Source organism: Amblyomma mixtum, chromosome 7 (assembly GCF_055824585.1).
Source record: "Amblyomma mixtum isolate Tamu chromosome 7, ASM5582458v1, whole genome shotgun sequence".
Classification (NCBI taxonomy): domain Eukaryota; kingdom Metazoa; phylum Arthropoda; class Arachnida; order Ixodida; family Ixodidae; genus Amblyomma; species Amblyomma mixtum.
In genome coordinates this window covers 87,081,396-87,107,738 of record NC_143018.1, presented here as the reverse complement: position 1 = coordinate 87,107,738, position 26,343 = coordinate 87,081,396, and the positions used below count along the sequence as shown (strand labels likewise).

Genomic DNA, 26,343 nt, shown 5'->3' with positions numbered 1-26,343 from the left:
CGGGCGATACGTGCGTGAGCTACCCATCCACCGCCCTCAATTAAAATCTGCTTGCGGCCCTGCGCACCAGATGCCGCCACTGCAGCAGATGGTGTGCGTTGGGGCCAGCATTACCTTGTATTCCTTTATCGCAATAGAGTCGTTATCTGTGAGGCGCCGGAAGGAAAGCAATACGGCTCGAAGGCGAAGAATGTGTACGCACCGGGAGCTATGCACTGCTGCGAAAGGACAACGAAGAGACTACAGAAACCGGTCCCCGTCATTTTTTGGACAAGCCTTGGTGCTGATAATAAAGGGTTCACTGTGGCGAAAGCACATTGTTTTTCTCTCAACCTACGCCAGCACGTGACATGTGCTCTCACATTGTTGGCGCACTCTGCACTTTGCGATATTCAGATGCAATTTAACGGGCATTGTTAAGTCCGCGCATAAGTGCGCCAAAATATATGCTGGTTGAAAAGATCTAGATTGATATCTGTCGATGTAAATCAATGGTTTCCTCAGCATTGAAACTGTTTAAGGGGCCAAGGTGTCTCTAAGGTTATTTCCGTGTTCTGAAAGAAATCGGATAGCTTTTGAATCTGGCGTGCGTTATGCCCCTTTCGCAAAGTACACGTTGCGGTACGGGCAACGCGTGGATAGACAGAGATGACCGGCCCTTAGTCGTTCAGAGCCGTTTACGCAGCTCGTGTGCAAATATGCTTTGCAGGATTGGCACTTGATCGTTCCATAAGCGTTTCGAATATGCTACCACCGTTATAGGCATTAAAGGTGCACTGAAGAGGAATCTGAACTTGTCTTTTTGCCGCGGGAATTCGATCTACACGTCCCCAGCATTCTTAGAAACGGCGACTTACTGCCCTGTGTGGCCGATTTCCCAAATTAAATCAAATTTACGTCCGGCTCCCGCCTTTTTTTTTTTTAATTCTGCCTCGTACGGTGGGCGGAGTCGACCAACGCGTGGAGCGCCTTTCACCCAGTCCCGTGGCGGCTTGCCGCTCTGCCATTGGCGCGGAGTAATACGTAGTAGTCCGTAGTAGCAAATAGTCCGCGCGTATTGTTATTTATTCGGGCTTATTTTGCGGCTATTTTATCTGCGAATGAAACTATTTATTCATGGAAACCTAAAAAACAAAATAAAGCGAAAGCAAAGCGTCCATGGGACAGGGTGAAAGGCGCTCCACGCGTTGGTCGACTCCGCCCACCGTACGAGGCTGAATTCAAAAAAAAAGGCGGGAGCCGGACGTTAATTCGTTTTAATTGGGGAAATCGGCCACACAGGGCAATAAGTCACTGTTTCTAAGAATGCTAGAAACGTGTGGATCGAGTTCCCGCGGCAAAAAGACATGTTCAGAATCCTCTTCAGTGCACCTTTAATATAAGTGACCTTATCGCATTCCGTCGTGGCTTAGCGTAGAAAAGTGAAGGATGGTGGAGTGGGTCTGGGACACCTTTTCTTGAGGCAGATTGTTAACAGATTTATGTTTCTGCGTGATGTCAGTGATCCGTTTTTGCGCACCGTGTGCCAAGTAAGGCTGGGGCGCGCGCTGCCTGACTTTGTTGTTGCAACCGAAACCCTATCGGGCGGAATTTTTGGGTACTTCAGAGAAGTTGTCGCAAGTGTCCGATTTCTCTCAACGAGGTTTTCCAACGAATATTTATCTACAGTGAACAAGAAAAAATTGTATAAGGATTTATGTGAAGTTGTCTTGCCGGAACCCATGTATAGGGCCTTGTACAGTGGAGGCCCTGGAAGGAATGTGTTAAAGAGGGTAAAGGGAATGCACGTCGACCCAGGGGTTAAAACTTTTTTTTTCAAGTTGCACACAGGAACGTTATCAGTCAAAATGTTTTTACAGGATAAGGGCTTATTTCTTCCGTGGGGTCATCACTGCCTTATCTGCAAGCAACCAGAAACGATAGATCACGTTTTTCTGTATTGTTGGGAAGGGGTTTACTTTTGGGACGTACTTCAAAGGACTATAAAGAAACAATTTCCACTTCAGCCCCATGGAATACGGTATCTGCCCATTGAAAACGAGGACGGAGTACCTTTCGATCTGATAATGTTACTGGGCCTCCACAGTATTTGGCGCGCGAGAATGGCAGGATATTACTGTGATCCCGACGCGAGGCCAGCACGAATTTATTTTCGTGAAACTGTGCACCGGTTTGTTGAGAGTGTCAAATCTGTTGGCGAGGCTCCCGAGTGGCTGTCAAGGGTGGAGCCTTTGATGGCCCTAAAGGAATTTTAATGTGACGAAGCCAGCCCCTGGCAGGCTGACTATATCAACACCAAGTGTTCATTGTGTCCCGCCATTTTGTTGTGTAATGTCAAAGCCAGGCAATAAAGAAAAAAAAAAAGTCGTGGCTTAGCGGTTACGGCCGCCAGCTGCGGTCGTGGAGGTGTGAGGTTCGAATCCGGTGTTTGGGGGGCAACTTTTTATATAATCTCTGCAAGAATTTGGAACCCAGACAACATTGTTTACAATCTCATTAGGCTCTGTAGCTCAATAACAATCCGCAAGCGCCATTCTCTTCGGCGGCAACAGCAGCACCAGTAACTAGTGCACTGCACGGGCTCGGGCCATCCCGAAAGCCCGGGCCCGTCCCGGCCCGCGGGCCGGGCCCGGGCTTAAAGCTGCGGGCCCGCGCCGGGCTAGGGTCCGTACAGAAATGGCTGGTGTACGACTTTTCATTCACTATTGCAGAGTGAAGTACACAAATGCCGCATTGAAGCAGCGACACGGAAGACCTATGAGTTATAGTACGCGCTGAGAAAAAAACTAAGCTTTACTCATTGTCTTACTTATTTCCTTATTTCCAGGTCGAGGTGCAGTAAGAAAAAAATTCAACCGGCCTTAATTGGCCATTGATCGTTCGTCATCCCAAAACATACCTATACACTATTAGAAATGCATTCGGGAAGAACATATTAGTTTAGAATTCTTATAGTCTTCAAACACACACCGTGAAATACTCAAGCCTTTTAGCTTTTCGTTTCTGCTGAAAGGCGACCAGTTGGGCTATGAGTTCTTCCTGTGAGATCGCGTTCACTAAAAAAATACCATCCCACTGCTCGCTAGGCAGCTTTAATGTTTATACTTTGCGGGCGGCCAAATATAACATTAAAATCATGGGGAATGCAAAGTAGTCTATTACGCATGTATGCAGCCCTTTTTAGTTGGCTCTCGGAACTTCCGAGTTTATCTTTGCGCACCTACACGAGATCACTGTCCAAAAGACGGGCCTGGCGAGCACTGACCCTCGATGAACAAAAGCCGAAAAATATTCCACTGGGGCTGCTCCATTATCGTGGTACTCTTAATCACTTCCTTCTGGGTTAAAAAGAACCAACTTTCTGCAAGCCAAACTGGTTTCAGAACCTTTGTCGGGCAGTTTCTTATCGGTCTAGTAGCAGTCTACTTGCTCAGAGTGAGCAGTATACCTCATGCGTTACTGTGAAAGGGGCTGGACGGGCCCGGGATGGGCTTCACTCCGGGTTTCACGGGCCGGGCCGGGCTCGCTAGAGCGATAATTTAGCGGGCCCGGGCCGGGCCCGGGCTTGAAGCCGCGGGCCTGGGCCGGGCTCGGGCTTCAGGTCTCGGGCCCGGGCCGGGCTCGGGCCTCAGATTGAGGCCCGTGCAGTGCTCTACCAGTAACTGCCGACTCGTTGGCGCAGGGCCCATGAACACACACGACGAATCCGTTGCTCGCTTCGTTGGAGAGAGCAAAAAACCGACTTGTCTCTAAATTCAGGATGATAGTTGTTTATATACATATACAATATCAAAGCCGCGATTCGCCAGAATGCCGTATCGTCGGAACATGTGCCCTACAAACCATAAGCTAAATTTTGTAAGCTGCAAAACAGACGTTGTTTACAAAATATACTTCACTTGTGGCCAGGGCAAGTGTTACATCGGTCAAACAAGCCGGTGTATTAACGACCGCTTGAGGGAACACCGCCGGCTACTCGAGAGCATAGAAAGGAACCATCGCGGTACAGCCCCTTGGAGCAGCTCCCTCGCACAACACTGCCTGGAATGCGGTTGTCGTCCACTCTTCAATAAATGCCAAGTGATCGCCACGGAAAAAAACAGACGAAAACGCGAAATAATTGAGGCAAGAGCGATAAAGGAGGCGGGCGATAAGTGCGTGAGCTACCCATCCGCCACCCTCAATTAAAATCTGCTTGCGGCCCTGCGCACCAGATGCCGCCACTGCAGCAGATGGTGTGCGTTGGGGCCAGCATTACCGTGTATTCCTTTATCGCAATAGAGTCGTTATCTCTGAGGCGCCGGAAGGAAAGCAACACGGCTCGAAGGCGAACAATCTGTACGCACTGGGAGCTATGCACTGCTGCGAAAGGACAACGAAGAGACTACAGAAACCGGTCCTCGTCATTTTTTGGACAAGCATGGGTGCTGATAATAAAGGGTTCACTGCGGCGAAAGCACATTGTTTTTCTTTCAACCTACGCCAGCACGTGACATGTGCTCTCTCATTGTTGGCGCACTCTGCACTTTGCGATATTCAGATGCAATTTAACGGGCATTGTGAAGTCCGCGCATAAGATTAAGTGCACCAAAATATCCTGGTTGAAAAGCTTTACATTGATATTTGTCGATGTAAATCAGTGGTTTCCTCAGCATTGACACTGTTTAAGGGGCCAAGGTGTCTCTAAGGTTCTTTCCGTGTTCTGAAGGAAATCGGATAGCTTTTGAACCTGGCGTATGTGATGCCCCTTTCGCAAAGTACACGTTGCGGTACGGCCAACGCGTGGATAGACAGAGATGACCGGCCCTTAGTCGTTCAGAGCCGTTTACGCAGCTCGTGTGCAAATATGCTTTGCAGGATTGGCACTTGATCGTTCCATAAGCGTTTTAAATATGCTACCACCGTTATGTGCATTAATATAAATGTCCTTATCACAATTCTGTCGTGGCTTAGCGGTTACGGCCGCCAGCTGCGGACGTGGAGGTGTAAGGTTCGAATCCGGTGTTTGGGGGGCAACTTTTTTATTTAATCTCTGCAAGAATTTGGAACCAAGACAACATTGTTTACAATCTCATTAGGCTCTGTAGCTCAAAAACACTCCGCAAGCGCCATTCTCTTCGGCGGCAACCGCAGCACCAGTAACTGCCGACTCGTAGGCGCAGGGCCCATGAACACACACGACGAATCCTTTGCTCGCTTCGTTGGAGAGAGAAAAAAAACCGACTTGTCTCTAAATTCAGGATGATAGTTGTTTATATACATATACAATATCAAAGCCGCGATTCGCCAGAATGCCGTCTCGTCGGAACATGTGCCGTACAAACCATAAGCGAAATTTTGTAAGCTGCAAAACAGACGTTGTTTACAAAATATACTTCACTTGTGGCCAGGGCAAGTGTTACATCGGTCAAACAAGCCGGTGTATTAACGACCGCTTGAGGGAGCACCTGCGGCTACTCGAGAGCATAGAAAGGAACCATCGCGGTACAGCCCCTTGGAGCAGCTCCCTCGCACAACACTGCCTGGAATGCGGTTGTCGTCCAATGTTCAATAAATGCCTAGTGATTGCCACGGAAAAAAACAGACGAAAACGCGAAATAATTGAGGCAAGAGCGATAAAGGAGGCGGGCGATAAGTGCGTGAGCTACCCATCCGCCGCCCTCAATTAAAAATCTGCTTGCAGCCCTGCGCACCAGATGCGGCCACTGCAGCAGATGGCGTGCGTTGGGGCCAGCATTACCGTGTATTCCTTTATCGCAATAGAGTCGTTATCTGTGAAGCGCCGGAAGGAAAAGAAAACGGCTCCAAGGCGAAGAATGTGTACGCACCGGGAGCTGTGCACTGCTGCGAAAGGACAACGAAGAGACTACAGAAACCGGTTCTCGTCATTTTTTGGACAAGCCTTGGTGCTGATAATAAAGGGTTCTCTGTGGCGAAAGCACATTGTTTTTTTTTCAACCTACGCCAGCACGTGACATGTGCTCTCACATTGTTGGCGCACTCTACACTTTGCGATATTCAGATGCAATTTAACGGGCATTGTGAAGTCCGCGCATAAGTGTGCCAAAATATCCTGGTTGAAAATCTTTAGATTGATATCTGTCGATGTAAATCAGTGGTTTCCTCAGCATTGACACTGTTTAAGGGGCCAAGGTGTCTCTAAGGTTCTTTCCGTGTTCTGAAAGAAATCGGATAGCTTTTGAACCTGGCGTATGTGATGCCCCTTTCGCAAAGTACACGTTGCGGTACGGGCAACGCGTGGATAGACAGAGATGACCGGCCCTTAGTCGTTCAGAGCCGTTTACGCAGCTCGAGTGCAAATATGCTTTGCAGGATTGGCACTTGATCGTTCCATAAGCGTTTTAAATATGCTACCACCGTTATGTGCATTAATATAAATGTCCTTATCACAATTCTGTCGTGGCTTAGCGGTTACGGCCGCCAGCTGCGGACGTGGAGGTGTAAGGTTCGAATCCGGTGTTTGGGGGGCAACTTTTTTATTTAATCTCTGCAAGAATTTGGAACCAAGACAACATTGTTTACAATCTCATTAGGCTCTGTAGCTCAAAAACACTCCGCAAGCGCCATTCTCTTCGGCGGCAACCGCAGCACCAGTAACTGCCGACTCGTAGGCGCAGGGCCCATGAACACACACGACGAATCCTTTGCTCGCTTCGTTGGAGAGAGAAAAAAAACCGACTTGTCTCTAAATTCAGGATGATAGTTGTTTATATACATATACAATATCAAAGCCGCGATTCGCCAGAATGCCGTCTCGTCGGAACATGTGCCGTACAAACCATAAGCGAAATTTTGTAAGCTGCAAAACAGACGTTGTTTACAAAATATACTTCACTTGTGGCCAGGGCAAGTGTTACATCGGTCAAACAAGCCGATGTATTAACGACCGCTTGAGGGAGCACCTGCGGCTACTCGAGAGCATAGAAAGGAACCATCGCGGTACAGCCCCTTGGAGCAGCTCCCTCGTTCAACACTGCCTGGAATGCGGTTGTCGTCCAATGTTCAATAAATGCCTAGTGATTGCCACGGAAAAAAAACAGACGAAAACGCGAAATAATTGAGGCAAGAGCGATAAAGGAGGCGGGCGATAAGTGCGTGAGCTACCCATCCGCCGCCCTCAATTAAAAATCTGCTTGCAGCCCTGCGCACCAGATGCGGCCACTGCAGCAGATGGCGTGCGTTGGGGCCAGCATTACCGTGTATTCCTTTATCGCAATAGAGTCGTTATCTGTGAAGCGCCGGAAGGAAAAGAAAACGGCTCCAAGGCGAAGAATGTGTACGCACCGGGAGCTGTGCACTGCTGCGAAAGGACAACGAAGAGACTACAGAAACCGGTTCTCGTCATTTTTTGGACAAGCCTTGGTGCTGATAATAAAGGGTTCTCTGTGGCGAAAGCACATTGTTTTTTTTTTTCAACCTACGCCAGCACGTGACATGTGCTCTCACATTGTTGGCGCACTCTACACTTTGCGATATTCAGATGCAATTTAACGGGCATTGTGAAGTCCGCGCATAAGTGTGCCAAAATATCCTGGTTGAAAAGCTTTAGATTGATATCTGTCGATGTAAATCAGTGGTTTCCTCAGCATTGACACTGTTTAAGGGGCCAAGGTGTCTCTAAGGTTCTTTCCGTGTTCTGAAGGAAATCGGATAGCTTTTGAACCTGGCGTATGTGATGCCCCTTTCGCAAAGTACACGTTGCGGTACGGCCAACGCGTGGATAGACAGAGATGACCGGCCCTTAGTCGTTCAGAGCCGTTTACGCAGCTCGTGTGCAAATATGCTTTGCAGGATTGGCACTTGATCGTTCCATAAGCGTTTTAAATATGCTACCACCGTTATGTGCATTAATATAAATGTCCTTATCACAATTCTGTCGTGGCTTAGCGGTTACGGCCGCCAGCTGCGGACGTGGAGGTGTGAGGTTCGAATCCGGTGTTTGGGGGGCAACTTTTTTATTTAATCTCTGCAAGAATTTGGAACCAAGACAACATTGTTTACAATCTCATTAGGCTCTGTAGCTCAAAAACACTCCGCAAGCGCCATTCTCTTCGGCGGCAACCGCAGCACCAGTAACTGCCGACTCGTAGGCGCAGGGCCCATGAACACACACGACGAATCCTTTGCTCGCTTCGTTGGAGAGAGAAAAAAAACCGACTTGTCTCTAAATTCAGGATGATAGTTGTTTATATACATATACAATATCAAAGCCGCGATTCGCCAGAATGCCGTCTCGTCGGAACATGTGCCGTACAAACCATAAGCGAAATTTTGTAAGCTGCAAAACAGACGTTGTTTACAAAATATACTTCACTTGTGGCCAGGGCAAGTGTTACATCGGTCAAACAAGCCGATGTATTAACGACCGCTTGAGGGAGCACCTGCGGCTACTCGAGAGCATAGAAAGGAACCATCGCGGTACAGCCCCTTGGAGCAGCTCCCTCGTTCAACACTGCCTGGAATGCGGTTGTCGTCCAATGTTCAATAAATGCCTAGTGATTGATACGGAAAAAAACAGACGAAAACGCGAAATAATTGAGGCAAGAGCGATAAAGGAGGCGGGCGATAAGTGCGTGAGCTACCCATCCGCCGCCCTCAATTAAAAATCTGCTTGCAGCCCTGCGCACCAGATGCGGCCACTGCAGCAGATGGCGTGCGTTCGGGCCAGCATTACCGTGTATTCCTTTATCGCAATAGAGTCGTTATCTGTGAAGCGCCGGAAGGAAAAGAAAACGGCTCCAAGGCGAAGAATGTGTACGCACCGGGAGCTGTGCACTGCTGCGAAAGGACAACGAAGAGACTACAGAAACCGGTTCTCGTCATTTTTTGGACAAGCCTTGGTGCTGATAATAAAGGGTTCTCTGTGGCGAAAGCACATTGTTTTTTTTTTTCAACCTACGCCAGCACGTGACATGTGCTCTCACATTGTTGGCGCACTCTACACTTTGCGATATTCAGATGCAATTTAACGGGCATTGTGAAGTCCGCGCATAAGTGTGCCAAAATATCCTGGCAAAATATTCTGTTTTCACTTCTAGAGTGAGCAAACGTGGGTTCTACTGTACTTAAAGGGGTGCAGCTTTGCTACAGCAACTGTTCAACACGATTGATCATTAATGGCCAGCTCTCGAACCCTGTGCCAATCCGCTCTTCTGTGAAGCAAGGCTGTCCGATGTCTCCTCTGCTTTTTGCTCTTTACCTGGAACCGCTTTGTTTGAGTGTTTTGCGTAACAGTAATATCCATGGGTTCCCTATTTTGGGTAATGAAGTCAAATTGCTGGCATATGCTGACGACCTTGCATTTTTCTGCGTTGACAAGCCCAGCATTGATAATGTGTTGTCCACAATAGATCAATTCGGCATCGTTTCTGGTGCTCAAATGAATCGCTCCAAAAGTTCTGGCCTATGGTTTGGTTCATGGGGCACAACTCCACCTCTGTACGCTGGCATAGAATGGTCTTGTGTGCCTCCTAAATATCTTGGCGTTCCACTTCATGCCTACAAATCCAGTGCCCATTACTGGAGAGATCGAGTTCCGGCTGTTGAGCGTTATGCTCAGACATTTGTACCGCATCGCCTCTCAATTTTTGGTCGAGCCCAGGCTTGCAACACCTTTCTGGCAACAAGAATTTATTACGTACTCCAGGTCCTTCACTGCGCCAGACATTACATACAGCGTTTCCATCGTATATTTGCGACGTTTATTTGGTCCTCCAAATTTGAGCCCATGCGGCGTGATAACCTTTTCAGGCCTGTTTGCGCAGGAGGCCTGGGCCTAGAACACCTGTATGTGAGACAGTTGGTTGCCCGTTTCTTCTTTTTTCGTGCTTGTTCCCTTCCGATTATTAGAGCATTCTTGCAGGTTAACTTCATGACTTTACTTCCGAACTTAGTAGTTTCTTCCAATTTTACTGAACGACCCCGTTTACTAGGCTTTATGCAGGAAGTTTATGCCTCCGTGCGTTTTTTGACAGTTCGGTTTTCAAATGAGTACTTATATTCTGTTTCGCGCAAAAATCTGTACAGGGATTTGATATCCATGCTCTTCCCGCCCCCACTGTATCGTTCCGTCTACGTTGGGCTCATGGGTCATGATGTTTTAAAGCGAGTGCGTAAAATGCCAATTTCTCCTTGCACCAAAACATTTTTCTATAAATTACACACTGAAACTCTACCTGTCAAGACGTGGCTCGATAGGAAAAACATTTTTGTGTCTTCTGTAAACTGTCGCTTGTGCAATGTGCCTGAAACAATTGAACATTGTTTTATAGACATCAAAGACGCGATTTTGTTTTGGGATGTGTTGCAAAGGACGCTACAGAAAGATTTTCTCCTAAATTCCTACAGTGTGCGCTACCTTGTTGTTTCCCAACCTGACTCGAATCCTTATGATATGATTCTTCTGATTGGACTTCATAGTCTTTGGAAAACACGCATGCAAGATCGCAACGTTGAACCTGTTGTTTCGCCCAGAATTCACTTTAGCCGAATGTTGCTGCAGGTAACGGACATTTACAAAAAATCGGACTTTGTACCGGATTGGTTTCCTCTCCTGATGCGCTGTATATCTTTACCGGCCTTTTAGTTATAATATGTTACTATTATGTTTCTGCCACCTAGCGCCTACCTAGGTGCTCTGTAAATAGTTGTTTTTGTGTGTGTATATGCACACACACATATGTATATATATGCTTTGTATACAAAACCATGTAAATAAATACCATGAAAGAAAAAAAAAATTCAGCCGTGGCTTAGCGGTTACGGCCGCCAGCTGCGGTCGTGGAGGTGTGAGGTTCGAATCCGGTGTTTGGGGGGCGACTTTTTTTATTTAATCTCTGCAAGAATTTGGAACCAAGACAACATTGTTTACAAACTCCTTAGTCTCTGTAGCTCAAAAACACTCCGCAAGCGCCATTCTCTTCGGCGGCAACCGCAGCACCAGTAACTGCCGACTCGTAGGCGCAGGGCCCATGAACACACACGACGAGTCCTTTGCACGCTTCGTTGGAGAGAGAAAAAACCGACTTGTCTCTAAATTCAGGATGATAGTTGTTTATACACATATACAATATCAAAGCCGCGATTCGCCAGAATGCCGTCTCGTCGGAACATGTGCCCTACAAATCATAAGCGAAATTTTGTAAGCTGCAAGACAGACGTTGTTTACAAAATATACTTCACTTGTGGCCAGGGCAAGTGTTACATCGGTCAAACAAGCCGGTGTATTAACGACCGCTTGAGGGAACACCGCCGGCTACTCGAGAGCATAGAAAGGCACCATCGCAGTACAGCCCCTTGGAGCAGCTCCCTCGCACAACACTGCCTGGAATGCGGTTGTCGTCCACTCTTCAATAAATGCGAAGTGATCGCCACGGAAAAAAACAGACGAAAACGCGAAATAATTGAGGCAAGAGCGATAAAGGAGGCGGGTCAGCCGCCGCGGTGGCTCAGTGGCTATGGTGCTCGGCTGCTGACCCGAAAGACGCGGGTTCGATCCCGGCCGCGGCGGCTGGAATTTCTTTGGAGGAGAAATTCTAGAGGCCCGTGTACTGTGCGATGTCAGTGCACGTTAAAGAACCCCAGGTGGTCGAAATTTCCGGAGAACTTCACTACGGCGTCTCTCATAGCCTCAGTCGCTTTGGGACGTTAAACCCCATAAAAAAAAAAAAAAGGAGGCGGGCGATACGTGCGTGAGCTACCCATCCACCGCCCTCAATTAAAATCTGCTTGCGGCCCTGCGCACCAGATGCCGCCACTGCAGCAGATGGTGTGCGTTGGGGCCAGCATTACCTTGTATTCCTTTATCGCAATAGAGTCGTTATCTGTGAGGCGCCGGAAGGAAAGCAATACGGCTCGAAGGCGAAGAATGTGTACGCACCGGGAGCTATGCACTGCTGCGAAAGGACAACGAAGAGACTACAGAAACCGGTCCCCGTCATTTTTTGGACAAGCCTTGGTGCTGATAATAAAGGGTTCACTGTGGCGAAAGCACATTGTTTTTCTCTCAACCTACGCCAGCACGTGACATGTGCTCTCACATTGTTGGTGCACTCTGCACTTTGCGATATTCAGATGCAATTTAACGGGCATTGTTAAGTCCGCGCATAAGTGCGCCAAAATATATGCTGGTTGAAAAGATCTAGATTGATATCTGTCGATGTAAATCAATGGTTTCCTCAGCATTGAAACTGTTTAAGGGGCCAAGGTGTCTCTAAGGTTATTTCCGTGTTCTGAAAGAAATCGGATAGCTTTTGAATCTGGCGTGCGTTATGTCCCTTTCGCAAAGTACACGTTGCGGTACGGGCAACGCGTGGATAGACAGAGATGACCGGCCCTTAGTCGTTCAGAGCCGTTTACGCAGCTCGTGTGCAAATATGCTTTGCAGGATTGGCACTTGATCGTTCCATAAGCGTTTCGAATATGCTACCACCGTTATAGGCATTAAAGGTGCACTGAAGAGGAATCTGAACTTGTCTTTTTGCCGCGGGAATTCGATCTACACGTCCCCAGCATTCTTAGAAACGGCGACTTACTGCCCTGTGTGGCCGATTTCCCAAATTACATCAAATTTACGTCCGGCTCCCGCCTTTTTTTTTTTTAATTCTGCCTCGTACGGTGGGCGGAGTCGACCAACGCGTGGAGCGCCTTTCACCCAGTCCCGTGGCGGCTTGCCGCTCTGCCATTGGCGCGGAGTAATACGTAGTAGTCCGTAGTAGCAAATAGTCCGCGCGTATTGTTATTTATTCGGGCTTATTTTGCGGCTATTTTATCTGCGAATGAAACTATTTATTCATGGAAACCTAAAAAACAAAATAAAGCGAAAGCAAAGCGTCCATGGGACAGGGTGAAAGGCGCTCCACGCGTTGGTCGACTCCGCCCACCGTACGAGGCTGAATTCAAAAAAAAAAGGCGGGAGCCGGACGTTAATTCGTTTTAATTGGGGAAATCGGCCACACAGGGCAATAAGTCACTGTTTCTAAGAATGCTAGAAACGTGTGGATCGAGTTCCCGCGGCAAAAAGACATGTTCAGAATCCTCTTCAGTGCACCTTTAATATAAGTGACCTTATCGCATTCCGTCGTGGCTTAGCGTAGAAAAGTGAAGGATGGTGGAGTGGGTCTGGGACACCTTTTCTTGAGGCAGATTGTTAACAGATTTATGTTTCTGCGTGATGTCAGTGATCCGTTTTTGCGCACCGTGTGCCAAGTAAGGCTGGGGCGCGCGCTGCCTGACTTTGTTGTTGCAACCGAAACCCTATCGGGCGGAATTTTTGGGTACTTCAGAGAAGTTGTCGCAAGTGTCCGATTTCTCTCAACGAGGTTTTCCAACGAATATTTATCTACAGTGAACAAGAAAAAATTGTATAAGGATTTATGTGAAGTTGTCTTGCCGGAACCCATGTATAGGGCCTTGTACAGTGGAGGCCCTGGAAGGAATGTGTTAAAGAGGGTAAAGGGAATGCACGTCGACCCAGGGGTTAAAACTTTTTTTTTCAAGTTGCACACAGGAACGTTATCAGTCAAAATGTTTTTACAGGATAAGGGCTTATTTCTTCCGTGGGGTCATCACTGCCTTATCTGCAAGCAACCAGAAACGATAGATCACGTTTTTCTGTATTGTTGGGAAGGGGTTTACTTTTGGGACGTACTTCAAAGGACTATAAAGAAACAATTTCCACTTCAGCCCCATGGAATACGGTATCTGCCCATTGAAAACGAGGACGGAGTACCTTTCGATCTGATAATGTTACTGGGCCTCCACAGTATTTGGCGCGCGAGAATGGCAGGATATTACTGTGATCCCGACGCGAGGCCAGCACGAATTTATTTTCGTGAAACTGTGCACCGGTTTGTTGAGAGTGTCAAATCTGTTGGCGAGGCTCCCGAGTGGCTGTCAAGGGTGGAGCCTTTGATGGCCCTAAAGGAATTTTAATGTGACGAAGCCAGCCCCTGGCAGGCTGACTATATCAACACCAAGTGTTCATTGTGTCCCGCCATTTTGTTGTGTAATGTCAAAGCCAGGCAATAAAGAAAAAAAAAAAGTCGTGGCTTAGCGGTTACGGCCGCCAGCTGCGGTCGTGGAGGTGTGAGGTTCGAATCCGGTGTTTGGGGGGCAACTTTTTATATAATCTCTGCAAGAATTTGGAACCCAGACAACATTGTTTACAATCTCATTAGGCTCTGTAGCTCAATAACAATCCGCAAGCGCCATTCTCTTCGGCGGCAACAGCAGCACCAGTAACTAGTGCACTGCACGGGCTCGGGCCATCCCGAAAGCCCGGGCCCGTCCCGGCCCGCGGGCCGGGCCCGGGCTTAAAGCTGCGGGCCCGCGCCGGGCTAGGGTCCGTACAGAAATGGCTGGTGTACGACTTTTCATTCACTATTGCAGAGTGAAGTACACAAATGCCGCATTGAAGCAGCGACACGGAAGACCTATGAGTTATAGTACGCGCTGAGAAAAAAACTAAGCTTTACTCATTGTCTTACTTATTTCCTTATTTCCAGGTCGAGGTGCAGTAAGAAAAAAATTCAACCGGCCTTAATTGGCCATTGATCGTTCGTCATCCCAAAACATACCTATACACTATTAGAAATGCATTCGGGAAGAACATATTAGTTTAGAATTCTTATAGTCTTCAAACACACACCGTGAAATACTCAAGCCTTTTAGCTTTTCGTTTCTGCTGAAAGGCGACCAGTTGGGCTATGAGTTCTTCCTGTGAGATCGCGTTCACTAAAAAAATACCATCCCACTGCTCGCTAGGCAGCTTTAATGTTTATACTTTGCGGGCGGCCAAATATAACATTAAAATCATGGGGAATGCAAAGTAGTCTATTACGCATGTATGCAGCCCTTTTTAGTTGGCTCTCGGAACTTCCGAGTTTATCTTTGCGCACCTACACGAGATCACTGTCCAAAAGACGGGCCTGGCGAGCACTGACCCTCGATGAACAAAAGCCGAAAAATATTCCACTGGGGCTGCTCCATTATCGTGGTACTCTTAATCACTTCCTTCTGGGTTAAAAAGAACCAACTTTCTGCAAGCCAAACTGGTTTCAGAACCTTTGTCGGGCAGTTTCTTATCGGTCTAGTAGCAGTCTACTTGCTCAGAGTGAGCAGTATACCTCATGCGTTACTGTGAAAGGGGCTGGACGGGCCCGGGATGGGCTTCACTCCGGGTTTCACGGGCCGGGCCGGGCTCGCTAGAGCGATAATTTAGCGGGCCCGGGCCGGGCCCGGGCTTGAAGCCGCGGGCCTGGGCCGGGCTCGGGCTTCAGGTCTCGGGCCCGGGCCGGGCTCGGGCCTCAGATTGAGGCCCGTGCAGTGCTCTACCAGTAACTGCCGACTCGTAGGCGCAGGGCCCATGAACACACACGACGAATCCTTTGCTCGCTTCGTTGGAGAGAGGAAAAAGCCGACCTGTCTCCAAATTCAGGATGATAGTTGTTTATATACATACACAATATCAAAGCCGCGATTCGCCAGAATGCCGTCTCGTCGGAACATGTGCCCTACAAACCATAAGCGAAATTTTGTAAGCTGCAAAACAGACGTTGTTTACAAAATATACTTCACTTGTGGCCAGGGCAAGTGTTACATCGGTCAAACAAGCCGGTGTATTAACGACCGCTTGAGGGAGCACCTGCGGCTACTCGAGAGCATAGAAAGGAACCATCGCGGTACAGCCCCTTGGAGCAGCTCCCTCGCACAACACTGCCTGGAATGCGGTTGTCGTCCACTCTTCAATAAATGCCAAGTGATTGCCACGGAAAAAAACAGACGAAAGCGCGAAATAATTGAGGCAAGAGCGATAAAGGAGGCGGGCGATAAGTGCGTGAGCTACCCATCCGCCGCCCTCAATTAAAATCTGCTTGCGGCCCTGCGCACCAGATGCCGCCACTGCAGCGGATGGTGTGCGTTGGGGCCAGCATTACCGTGCATTCCTTTATCGCAATACAGTCGCTATACCTCAAGCGCGGCAAGGTAATGCACAAAGCTCGAAGGTGGAGAATGTGTATGCGCCGGGAGTTATGCACTGCTGCGAGAAGACAGCGAAGAGACTGCAGAAACCGGTCCTCGTCATTTTTCGGACAAGCCTTGGTGCTGATAATAAAGGGTTCACTGTGGCGAATGCGCAATGTTTTTTTTTTTAAATCTATGCGAGCACGTGACATGTGCTCTCATCTTGTTGGCGGACTCCGCACTTTCCGATGCACACTTTCTCACAATGCGGGTAATAAAGATAGTTAGGCGCAACTCATTGCGCATAGTGAAGCGCGCGACAAGGCTTGGTGCTGATAATAAAGGGGTTTTATTTATTTATTTGTTTATTTATTTATTTATTTATTTATTTATTTATTTATTTATTTATTTATTTATTTATTTATTTATTTACAAAGTACTGCAGCCCGACGGCCAAACAGAGTGGGCATTATAATAACAGCCAAAGATCACCACAGCAAACTTCAAACGAAAAAGAGAAAACAGACAAACACTACAAAACACCTGTATGATGATAATAAAGGCAGTGAGAAGTAAAAGTTTTCTGTATGAACAACATTGTCAAAAAGAAAAAAAACAGGAACAAATATTATAAAACACCAGTCACTGGCCACTGTGGCGAATGCGCAATGTTTTTTTTTTTTTCGATCTGTGCAAGCATGAGAAATGTGCTCTCATCTTGTTGGCGGACTCCGCAGTTTTCGATGCACACTTTCTCACAGTGCGGGTAATAAAGATAGGTAGACGCAACTTATTGTGCATAGTGAAGCGCGAGTATAGTCATAACTGCCTGGTTAGAATGCTGGCTTAATATCTGTCGATGTAAATCGGAGGTTTCCTCACCGCTGACACTGGTTAAGGCGCCAAGGTGTCTGTAAGGTCATTTCCGTTTCTGAAAAAGGTTACATGGTTTTTGCATGCCATGTACTGGATCAATCATACTTAGCGTGAACACGGCTCCGCGTGGCACCGCGCTCAGCGCCAGGGTGTCGAACCGGAATTCTTTCGGGTTCGGTTCAGTTCCGGGTTCGGCTCCGGAGCGACATTCCGTTCCGGTTCGAACCGCTCCGGATCGCGTTGAACCGGTTCAAACGGGTTCAAACGGGTTCAGACTATAAAAAATGCTGAATGTAGGTTGTTTTTATTCAACCTTGTTTTTCTGTTTACTTTTCTTAGTGATATCAGCATATAGAACAGCACTGCGAAATTTGCTCAATGCAAGATGTTTTGTCTTTACCCACTTTAAATTACTGTCGGCGGCAAAACGATTTAAATTTACGCAAGAACCGCGAAATCAAATGAACTCAGCATTAGTGCACATCGGCTGTGTGTGCTAGTCTCTAGCTGTCGAGGTACATAAGAAGAGAAGCTGGTGGATTTTTATCTATAAAACCTTCAAGCTTCAGCACATTCGGAGACCTCGTCAGGCGAGTAATAGGTTTCTCTTGAAGCTCGGGTCAGTCGGGAATTTCTCCAGCGCTGAGTGCTTACGCGGGCGCCGCCAGGACCGCTGCATGCGCCCACTATGAGCGGAAGCTGTTCTGTATTTGCAGGTATATGCATTCAAGACATATTTCTGTCACCACAAAAGCGGCTTGCCGGTCACACCCCCCCCCCCCCCCCTTCCGGCACACCTGTAGCATGCATGTAGAGAGTTTACCAAAAATATTCAATTCGCATCAACATGCTCTACATCGCCTTTTTAACTCGCTTTATATATCTTGACCACTTATAGCTCAGTTTCTTCAAAACCACAGCTAATTGTGGCTTCTCGCTAGTCAGTGTAAAATTAAGATCTTGGTCTATGCTGATGTCGTCGCCATCTCATGCTCTGACTAAAAGAATATGATAAAAAAGCAGGCTTGGATTGGTTGGGAGCACTTCGTGTCTGTACGGACAGAAACTTGCGACGTCTTCGTTGCGACGTTGCGTTGTGGCACTGTTGCAATTGGTGCATTATGCGAGGAGGAACGTATATCATTAAATAGAATGTTTGTGACTTTTCTGGGGCGCTTTCAAAGGAAGCCCATGTGTGGGCAGAATTTCTTGCTACCTTCATACAGTCTGGTGAATCTTTCGTGCAGTTTTTGTCCACTAACTTGTTTCAGGATTTTTGTTTTTGAAAACCGAAAACCATCGCTTCTTGGCAGCTGTGCTTATTAGGTGACGAAATGCTCATCTGTCTTTTCTATACATAGTCGTGAGGTAATTTCGTGCTGACACATTCCATTTACTTATTTTCGCTTTTTCTTAGATTACCTGTACCGCTCCTCCAGAAAGCAGCTACCAAAGGTTCTGATCGATCATTACCTCCTCTTCGTGCAGCCTTACCTCACCTCGCCTTTCTTGACGGCAGTGTATTAAGGCTAGTTCAGAGGATGTACTATCGGAGACAAAAGTGGTATACTCCACGCGGCGGGAGCCGGAGCAACGGAAAACTGCGGCATTTTGGCGAGCTAAAGCACGAAACATTGAAAAGAGCCAAGCGACATGCCTGCTGATAATAAAGGTCACGCATTGGCTGCCTTGATCCCAGATGCCGCCGGTAGGTGGCGTTGCAACGCAGTTTTCCGATGCTCCGGCTTCAGCCGAGTGGAGTATACCACTTTTGTCCTCGATACTACACTCAATAGGCCCCCAAAACCTTTCTTAGACTTCAAACATCGACCTTACGTGTTAGGATATGCCATCGAGCCAAGGGGACGTTTGTGCCGTGATCAGTGACTTGCTACATCTGCAAGCAACGGGGAACTATTCAACAACGAAATTATTTCTGATGCTATGTTCATTTGAGAAATAGCTCCCTTCAGCAGTCTCTTAAAAAGGACATTGAGGTCAAGCCTTACACTATAATATTTGTGCGTGTAATGAAGGGCACCGGAATTCCATGAGAACTTTTCCTGTTAATAAGACTGCTTAGCGTGCGAGAAAGCCGTATGCTTGATAAACACGCACTATCACCGCTTTCAGCGAGGTCACTGTTCAGAAGATAGTTCATTTTATCTCAGAGCGTATATCCTGCGAAAGTTCAACCTCCTGACTGGTCGCCCTTTCTAGACGTGTGCGCCTTCAGAAATATTTATGTGCGGGCAGAGTTAAGGGAGTGATGGTGGCTTGAGGCCGTATGCCGAGATCGCTGAAGCATTCGACACAGTCAAGTAAGGCAAGAGGGGGTCACGGAGGTTTCTGATATTCCATGTGACAACAATAATAAGAATCTTCGAACATGGCCGAGTAGCCTAAGGCATCAGTAAACGAAGTTTCTCAGTTGCGCCCGCCGTCACTGGCTCGATTCCCACTGAGGGTTAGAGTATTGTATACTTGCTTTCTTTACTGAGTGAGCAGTTTAGTCTCCTTTCTCAAAAATTCGAAAATTTCCTTGGTGTGTGTGTGTGTTGTGTGTGTGTGCGTGCGCGCGCGTGTGTGTGCGTGTGTGTGCGCGTGTGCGTGTGTGTGTGCGCGCGTGCACGCGTGCACAAATCGGTGGGCGCACGTCCGGGCACTCATTAATAAAAAATCGACAGACGGTTGCAATTGTCGGTAATGCGAAGTTTGAGCGCGACACATCACACGCCACCTGCCATGTGGTGTATTACGCTGCTAGCCACTCTCGGGGTCTTCCCGTGTCAGACACCTTCCAGGTGACGTTTAATTCGCTGTGCTACTTGGACAACCGGTTACGCCGGCTACGACACGGAACGCAGGAACGGGCGCATAAGAGCTGTGGTCTAAAATGCCCCATCTACCTGCAGCCGATTTACGTGAGTTGGAATGCTGCGAATGTTGCACGTGTGCCGTCGCCAAACCGTTCCACAAATGAACGCCAGCAACGCTTCAGACACAAACAACCCGAAGCGAGGGTTCTCGCACAGCTTCAGCCCTCACCGTTCGACCACGTTCCTATGTGGCACTCTCGGTAAAAGAGGACGCATTAAGTTCGCTGCTGTTGACGAGGGTGGCGCTGGTGAACACTCTCATGATTCGGTTGCACTTAAGTACCGCCGAAAGCCAAAACATTAGACAGTCGTCGCCGCAGTGCAGAAGTAGCGGGAACCTCAAATATCCTCACTGTGCGCTTTTCTTCAGGCTACCTGTATGGCCTCTCCAAAAAGCAGATGACTCAGGCACTTGCAGGGTAATCGTTTCCTATACCGTTGTATCGGCAACCTTATCTGGAGTTCCTTGAAACCAGTTTTTTAAAACGTGTTAGGCGAATGTGCATTTCTTCTGCTGCAAAAACATTCTTCTCTAAACTCCACACATCTACGCTGTCTGTGAAGGCATGGCTTCATGCTAAGAGAGATAGAGAGAGAGAGAGGGAAAGGCAGGGATGTTAACCAGAAAAGATTCCGGTTGGCTACCCTGCACAGGGGAAGGGAATGAGGGGAATTAAAGAGGAAAGACAGAAGTAACGGGAAATAATCACAGTCTGTCAATCAAGGCAGTCTCTCTCAAAAAGCGAAAGAGTGCCTTGTAAGCCCTGATGGTAGTTGACTGTTGTGGCCACGGCCCGAGGATCTTGGCCTCTGTGAAAGGGCGAGGGTCCAGGCGGTCCAGAGCACAGCGCAGCTTAAGTCTTTCGGCCACAAAGGCAGGGCACTCACACAAGAGATGAGTGATTGTCTCTTCACAGGCACAGTTGACGCAAAAAGGGCTGTCGGCCATCGCGATCCGGAAAGCATACTTATTCGTGAAGGCAACACCGAGCCATAGACGACACAGTAGTGTTGCTTCACGACGCGCTACATTACACGGAAGACGGAGGCGCAGTCCAGGGTCCAATGTCCTGAGGCGACGGTTGCACAACTCTCCAGTGTTCCACGCTGAAAGTGTGAGCTCCAGCTTCAAGGAACGAAGCCCACACGCTACGTCAGCTCTCTTTACGGGGATATTAACGGGGATTCCCTCATTGTGGGCAGAATGGGCAGCTTCGTCAGCCTGGTGATTGCCATGAATGCCGCAGTGGCCCGGCAGCCATTGGAAAATTATGTCATGGCCTTTCAATGTGGCGTCATGGTACAGCTTGCGGATTTCGGCAACGAGTTGTTCGTGTGACCCTCAGCGTAGTGCAGTTTGCAGGCCTTGAAGGGCTGCTTTAGAGTCGGTAAAAACTGTCCAGTCATGTGCGGATTCCTGACTGATGAACTGAACTGCAGCCCGTAGGGTAGCTAGTTCTGCACCAGTTGAAGAGGTGAGATAGGTAGTCCTCACCTTCATTAAAATAGACCTGGCCGGTATCACCACAGACCCAGCAGAGCTTGTTGAAGTCACTGAGCTATCTGTGTAGACATGTACGCGGTGTTTGTGGTTAAAATGCAAATGATGCAGTGTCAGTTGCTTGAGAGCAGGCAATGATAAATCAGATTTCTTATTAATTCTCGGAATAGATAGGTGCATCCGGGGTTCATGGAGACTCCATATGGGTCTGGAGTCTCCATGCTTCATGCTAAGGAGATGTTTGTGTCATGGACGGTGAATTGCCGCATGTGCAATGCGCCAAAGACCATTGACCCTTGGTTTATTCTGTGCAAGGATGCTACGTTCTTCTGGGACATTTCTGCAGCGAACACTTAAGAAGGACATTTTAATCACACCTGTTAGTATCTGTTTTTTGCCTGTGGAGAAAAACTGTGTTGTGCCTAATGATCTATTTATGTTGCTGGGACTATTTAGTCTGGAAAGAGCGGCATGATGGACCGCCACGCCTAATCACCACGGTCGTCGAAATCTTTGTTTCGTGAACAGTGCGCTTTGGTGCGGGGAGTACGTTGCCTTGGAAGGGCCGCCGTGTGCCGTCCAGACTTTTCATGTTTAGGGAGATGGGGACGTGTAGGGGTATGGTGGGCTCGTATTACACAGCGTGGTATTTTGTGGCATGAGCATACTCTGAGTTTCCTTTTCGGCATTATTTCCATGCATTAAAGCAAAAAATCGTCGCCGTATCTCAGTTGGTAGATCACCGGATGCAAAATTCGGAGGTCAGGTTTAGGACCCTACCGGCGGCATATGTTTCTTTTCTTTTTAATCAATTATCCTTAAAAATAATCACCTCGTTAAGCTCCTATTGACGAACCCCACCAATTATTTATAGAAAGTCAGATGGCTCAGATGGCCCCTATGCTCCTCGGTTACGGTGACTGTTCGCTTCCGTCATGTCTGGCAGCGAGCGGCAGATATAAGTCTCCCGTCATCGAATTCGAGATACAGCAGTCCGAGAACAGCCTGACGAAGCGGCCCGCTAGCGATGGGCATTTTTTTTTTATATATAAGCAGAACAATTTCAATGCATCGGCATAACACAAAATCACTTTATCGCAGTTACATTTCATTTTGAGTAACACCTTTCTATGCGTTCTGAATGCGTCTTTGCGTAATCCCTGTTTATTTATTTTTTCTAAGTATCATACTGCTGCTATATGCCTGCCTTTCCTTGCTTATTTCCGCCGCGTGCAAAAAAGAATGTTGGGATTCTTTAAAAAGAAAACACATATTTATATTTCTTTGTTTTGTAATAATAGTGTTATGTCTCTTTTAACGCGTCAGAGCGACGCGGAGTCTATAGAGAACGCTGTAGAGGAGGACACTAGATTATCATGGACCAGCTGGGGTTGAAAGTTGAAAGTTGAAAGTTTATTGAGTAATACAATAAATGTTACAATTGTATACAGCGAGAGGTCCCATGGTACAAGACCGCGGGCGGGACCTCCCATGAAAATAAATTTCAATATGCAACATAATATAAAATACTCTCCTCTGAGTACTCCTCTGAGTACTCTCACATCGCACAGCACACACGCATTTTTGCATTTCGCCGCCATCAAAATGCGGCCTCGCTACCGGTATTGAACCCGCGACCTTGGCATCAGCAGCCGAGCACCACAGCCACTGAGCCATCGTGAAAGGTCTTATTCATTATCTGCTGTCTGAGACAAGGAATGCCACAGAAAGTAAATGTTACTCAACGTGATTAGGTCATTGCGCCTATGCTTCGCATATTTATGGTACAGGACACAAAGAAAAGGAAACAATTCTCACTCATTGCTTTACGAGTTAAAGCAGTGCTAACAATTCGATTAAAGCTGTACGTAAGAATGTGAAAGGGGGGTACTATAAAATCCAACATTTCACATCAATGTGGCGTAAAATACTTTAGAATTACCAAAAGCACATTGCGAAAGCGTTAATTAGCTTTCTTCCTAGACACGAGACTTCTTTCAGTTTTGTTGTCGAACTGGATGCCATTTAGACTGGATGCCATTTTCGGACTCCATAGCACAGACAGCATTCGGTGAGTAAATCTACGCCCTGGTACACGCCATTTTGTCTGAAAAACAAAAAAAAGTATGCCGTGTTGCAAAACATTTGCGGCCGAACCGAGTCCCGAACCGGTTCTGAACTGTTCCTTTGAATTGTTCCGGTTCGGGTTCAGTTCCAAGATGGCGAAAAAAATTTGGGTTCGGTTCGGTTCCAGTTCCGGGCAAAAATTCGGGTTCGGTTCCGGTTTCGGGTTCAGGTTCGGTTCCGGTTCGACACCCTGCTCAGCGCAGCGCCGCTTCCAGCGCCCGCTGCAAGCTGCGGTGGATTCTAGGACAGGCGTAGAGAGCGCGATGGGCGGGTCCACCAGCGCGTTGTCTGCTACTGCGCGTCGTCTGCTACTGCGCGTCGTCGGCTACTGCGCGTCGTCTGCTACTGCGCGTCGTCTGCTACTGCGCGTCGTCTGCTGTCGTGTGGGGCATCGCCGCGAAGAGCGTTTGCCTCAGTTGCTGATAGGAAACCGTCGACCGTTTCAGACCGATCAAAATGCTCGTTACGCAGCACACACATTTATAAAACGGTAGCTCATTATTACTAAAACTGTCTCGGCGTGTAACAAGGCAATTCCAGGGCTCTAACTTCATACTCTAGGAATGCGAAATGGCTGGTGATTGGGAGCCGCATGCCGCGCTCCCTTCCTCCCCTGTCTCTCAAGAGCAGCGAGCGAAAATAAAAGTTCGAATCATTGCTCCTTTATTTTATTTCGAACGAGAACGGCGCATGAAACTCTCACACGAAGCGTGTTTAACTCCTAGTTGCACTACTGCATTTCAGTGCTGGTTACACGCGAATGTAGTCGAGCTGAGTTTTCAGACTTGAAGCCACCAAAGACAAGCAAATGGCTGAACATCATCATCATCATCATCAGCCTGACTACACCCACTGCAGGGCAAAGGCCTCTCCCATGTCTCTCCAGTTAACCCTGTCATTTGCCAGTTGCGGCCACTGTATCCCCGCAAACGTCTTAATCTCATCCGCCCACCTAACTTTCTGCCGTTCCCTACTACGTTCGCCTTCTCTTTGAATCCACTCCGTTACCCTTAAGGACCAGCGGTTATCTTGCCTTCGCATTACATGCCCTGCCCAAGCCCATTTATTCCTCTTGATTTCAACTAAAATGTCATTAACCCGCGTTTGTTCCCTCACCCACTCCGCCCTCTTCCGATCTCTTAAAGTTACACCTATCATTTTTCTTTCCATAGCTCGCTGCGTTGTCCTTAACTTAAGCTGAACCCTCTTTGTTAGCCTCCACGTTTCTGCCCCATAGGTGAGTACCGGTAAGATACAGCTGTTGTATACTTTTCTCTTGAGGGATATTGGTAAACTGCCATTCATGTTATGAGAGAACCTCCATCCCTTCTTCTAGTTATTTCTCTCTCATGATCCGGCTCAGCTCTTGAGGGATATTGGTAAGCTGCCATTCATGACCTGAGAGAACCTGCCATATGCTCTCCACCCCATTCTTATTCTTCTAGTTATTTCCCTTTCATGATCCGGACCTGCTGTCACTACTTGCCCTAAGTAGACATATTCTCTCACTACTTCCAGCACCTCGCTACCAACTGCGAACTGCTGTTCCCTTGCTAGGTTGTTAAACATTACTTTGGATTTCTGCATGTTAATTTTTAGCCCCATCGTTCTGCTCATCGTGTCTAACTCCTTGATCATGCTTTGTAGTTCTTGTCCTGAGTGACTTAGCAAGGCAATGTCATCAGCGAATCGCAAATTGCATAGGTATTCTCCATTAACTCTTATCCCCAACTGTTCCCATTTCAGGGCTCGGGATACCTCCTGTAAGCAGGCTGTGAAGAGCATTGGCGAGATCGTGTCTCCCTGCCTGGCACCTTTCCGTATTGGAATTTTAAGCTGTACAATCGTTATATCTTCCAATATACTCACATAACACTCTTCCACACCTTAATTCCGCAATGCCTGCATGACAGCTGAGGTTTCCACTGAGTCAAATGCTTTCTCGTAATCAGTGAAGGCTATACATAGGGGTTGGTTATATTCTGCGCATTTCACTATCACCTGATTGATCGTGTGAATGTGGTCTATTGTCGAGTATCCTTTACGAAAGCCTGCCTGATCATTTGGTTGACTGAAGCCTAAGGTTTTCCTGTCTCTATTGGCTGAACAAAATATCTGGAAACTCATCACGCAACGCGGATAGCCGTATTCTTCAAGTCATTGTGCTGCCTCGTCCGGGAGTCGCCACTGATGGTGATGTTAGATCACTGCGAAAACCTCGGTGGCTGCATGTAGCGCGCTTGCTATTAAGGGTAAGTACTCGACGTGTCATAAAGAGGCGTCGTGGTTCTCGCTCTGGTCGATACCAAGCGCCGCTGGCAGCTGGCCAGCCGAGTCAGCGCAATGAGCAGCAGAATGGCGCACTCGCGGAAAGGTTGCGTGGTGAGTTTGCAGAGATTTTAGGGCAATCATCGACTTATCACTGGTTGCTACCTTTGCTACCTTTGTGTGTTCTGAATATTTTTATGCGAAGCATATTAACGTAGGTTTCGGGCCTTCGCGCGACGCCTGGCGGTGGCCACCATTGACCTTGAAGTGAGATCACATGATGTGACGTCATGTGATGACGTCACACCGGCTGCAGATGGGGCCTCATATCGCGCCGTCGGACGTCGCCTGGCGGAGGCCTCCACGCATGGAGGAAAAAAAACTAAGGAGGGAGCATCACGTCACGCGGCCAGCGTTCGCAAGCCGAGTGTTTTGAAGTCGTTTTCTCCCTCAGTTTTTCGCTCTCCGAGCCGGTCCTTTATGTTTTGATTCCGGTATGTTTTAGTGCGCGCGTATGCGCGACCCGCGGCGCGGGCGCCTACAGCAAGGAAGTTGATCTACAGTTAGTCTGCCGCGCTAATCGGCGCATGCGCGCGCGCAACGGGGCTAGACTTTACCGCACGCTATCACGTGGTGCGATCACGAGGGGACACACTCTCTTTTTTTTTACTATATCGTTACTTGTAAAGACTAGGCTTCAAGGTTGTC

The 26,343-nt window shown here is 47.9% G+C and overlaps 1 protein-coding gene across 1 annotated transcript in view; it reads left to right on the top strand.

Moving 5' to 3' along the window:
- The window catches only part of LOC149336723 (UPAR/Ly6 domain-containing protein bou-like), a 126,493-nt gene that overhangs the window by 42,408 nt on the left and 57,742 nt on the right, over nt 1-26,343 (top strand). The window lies entirely within an intron of this gene.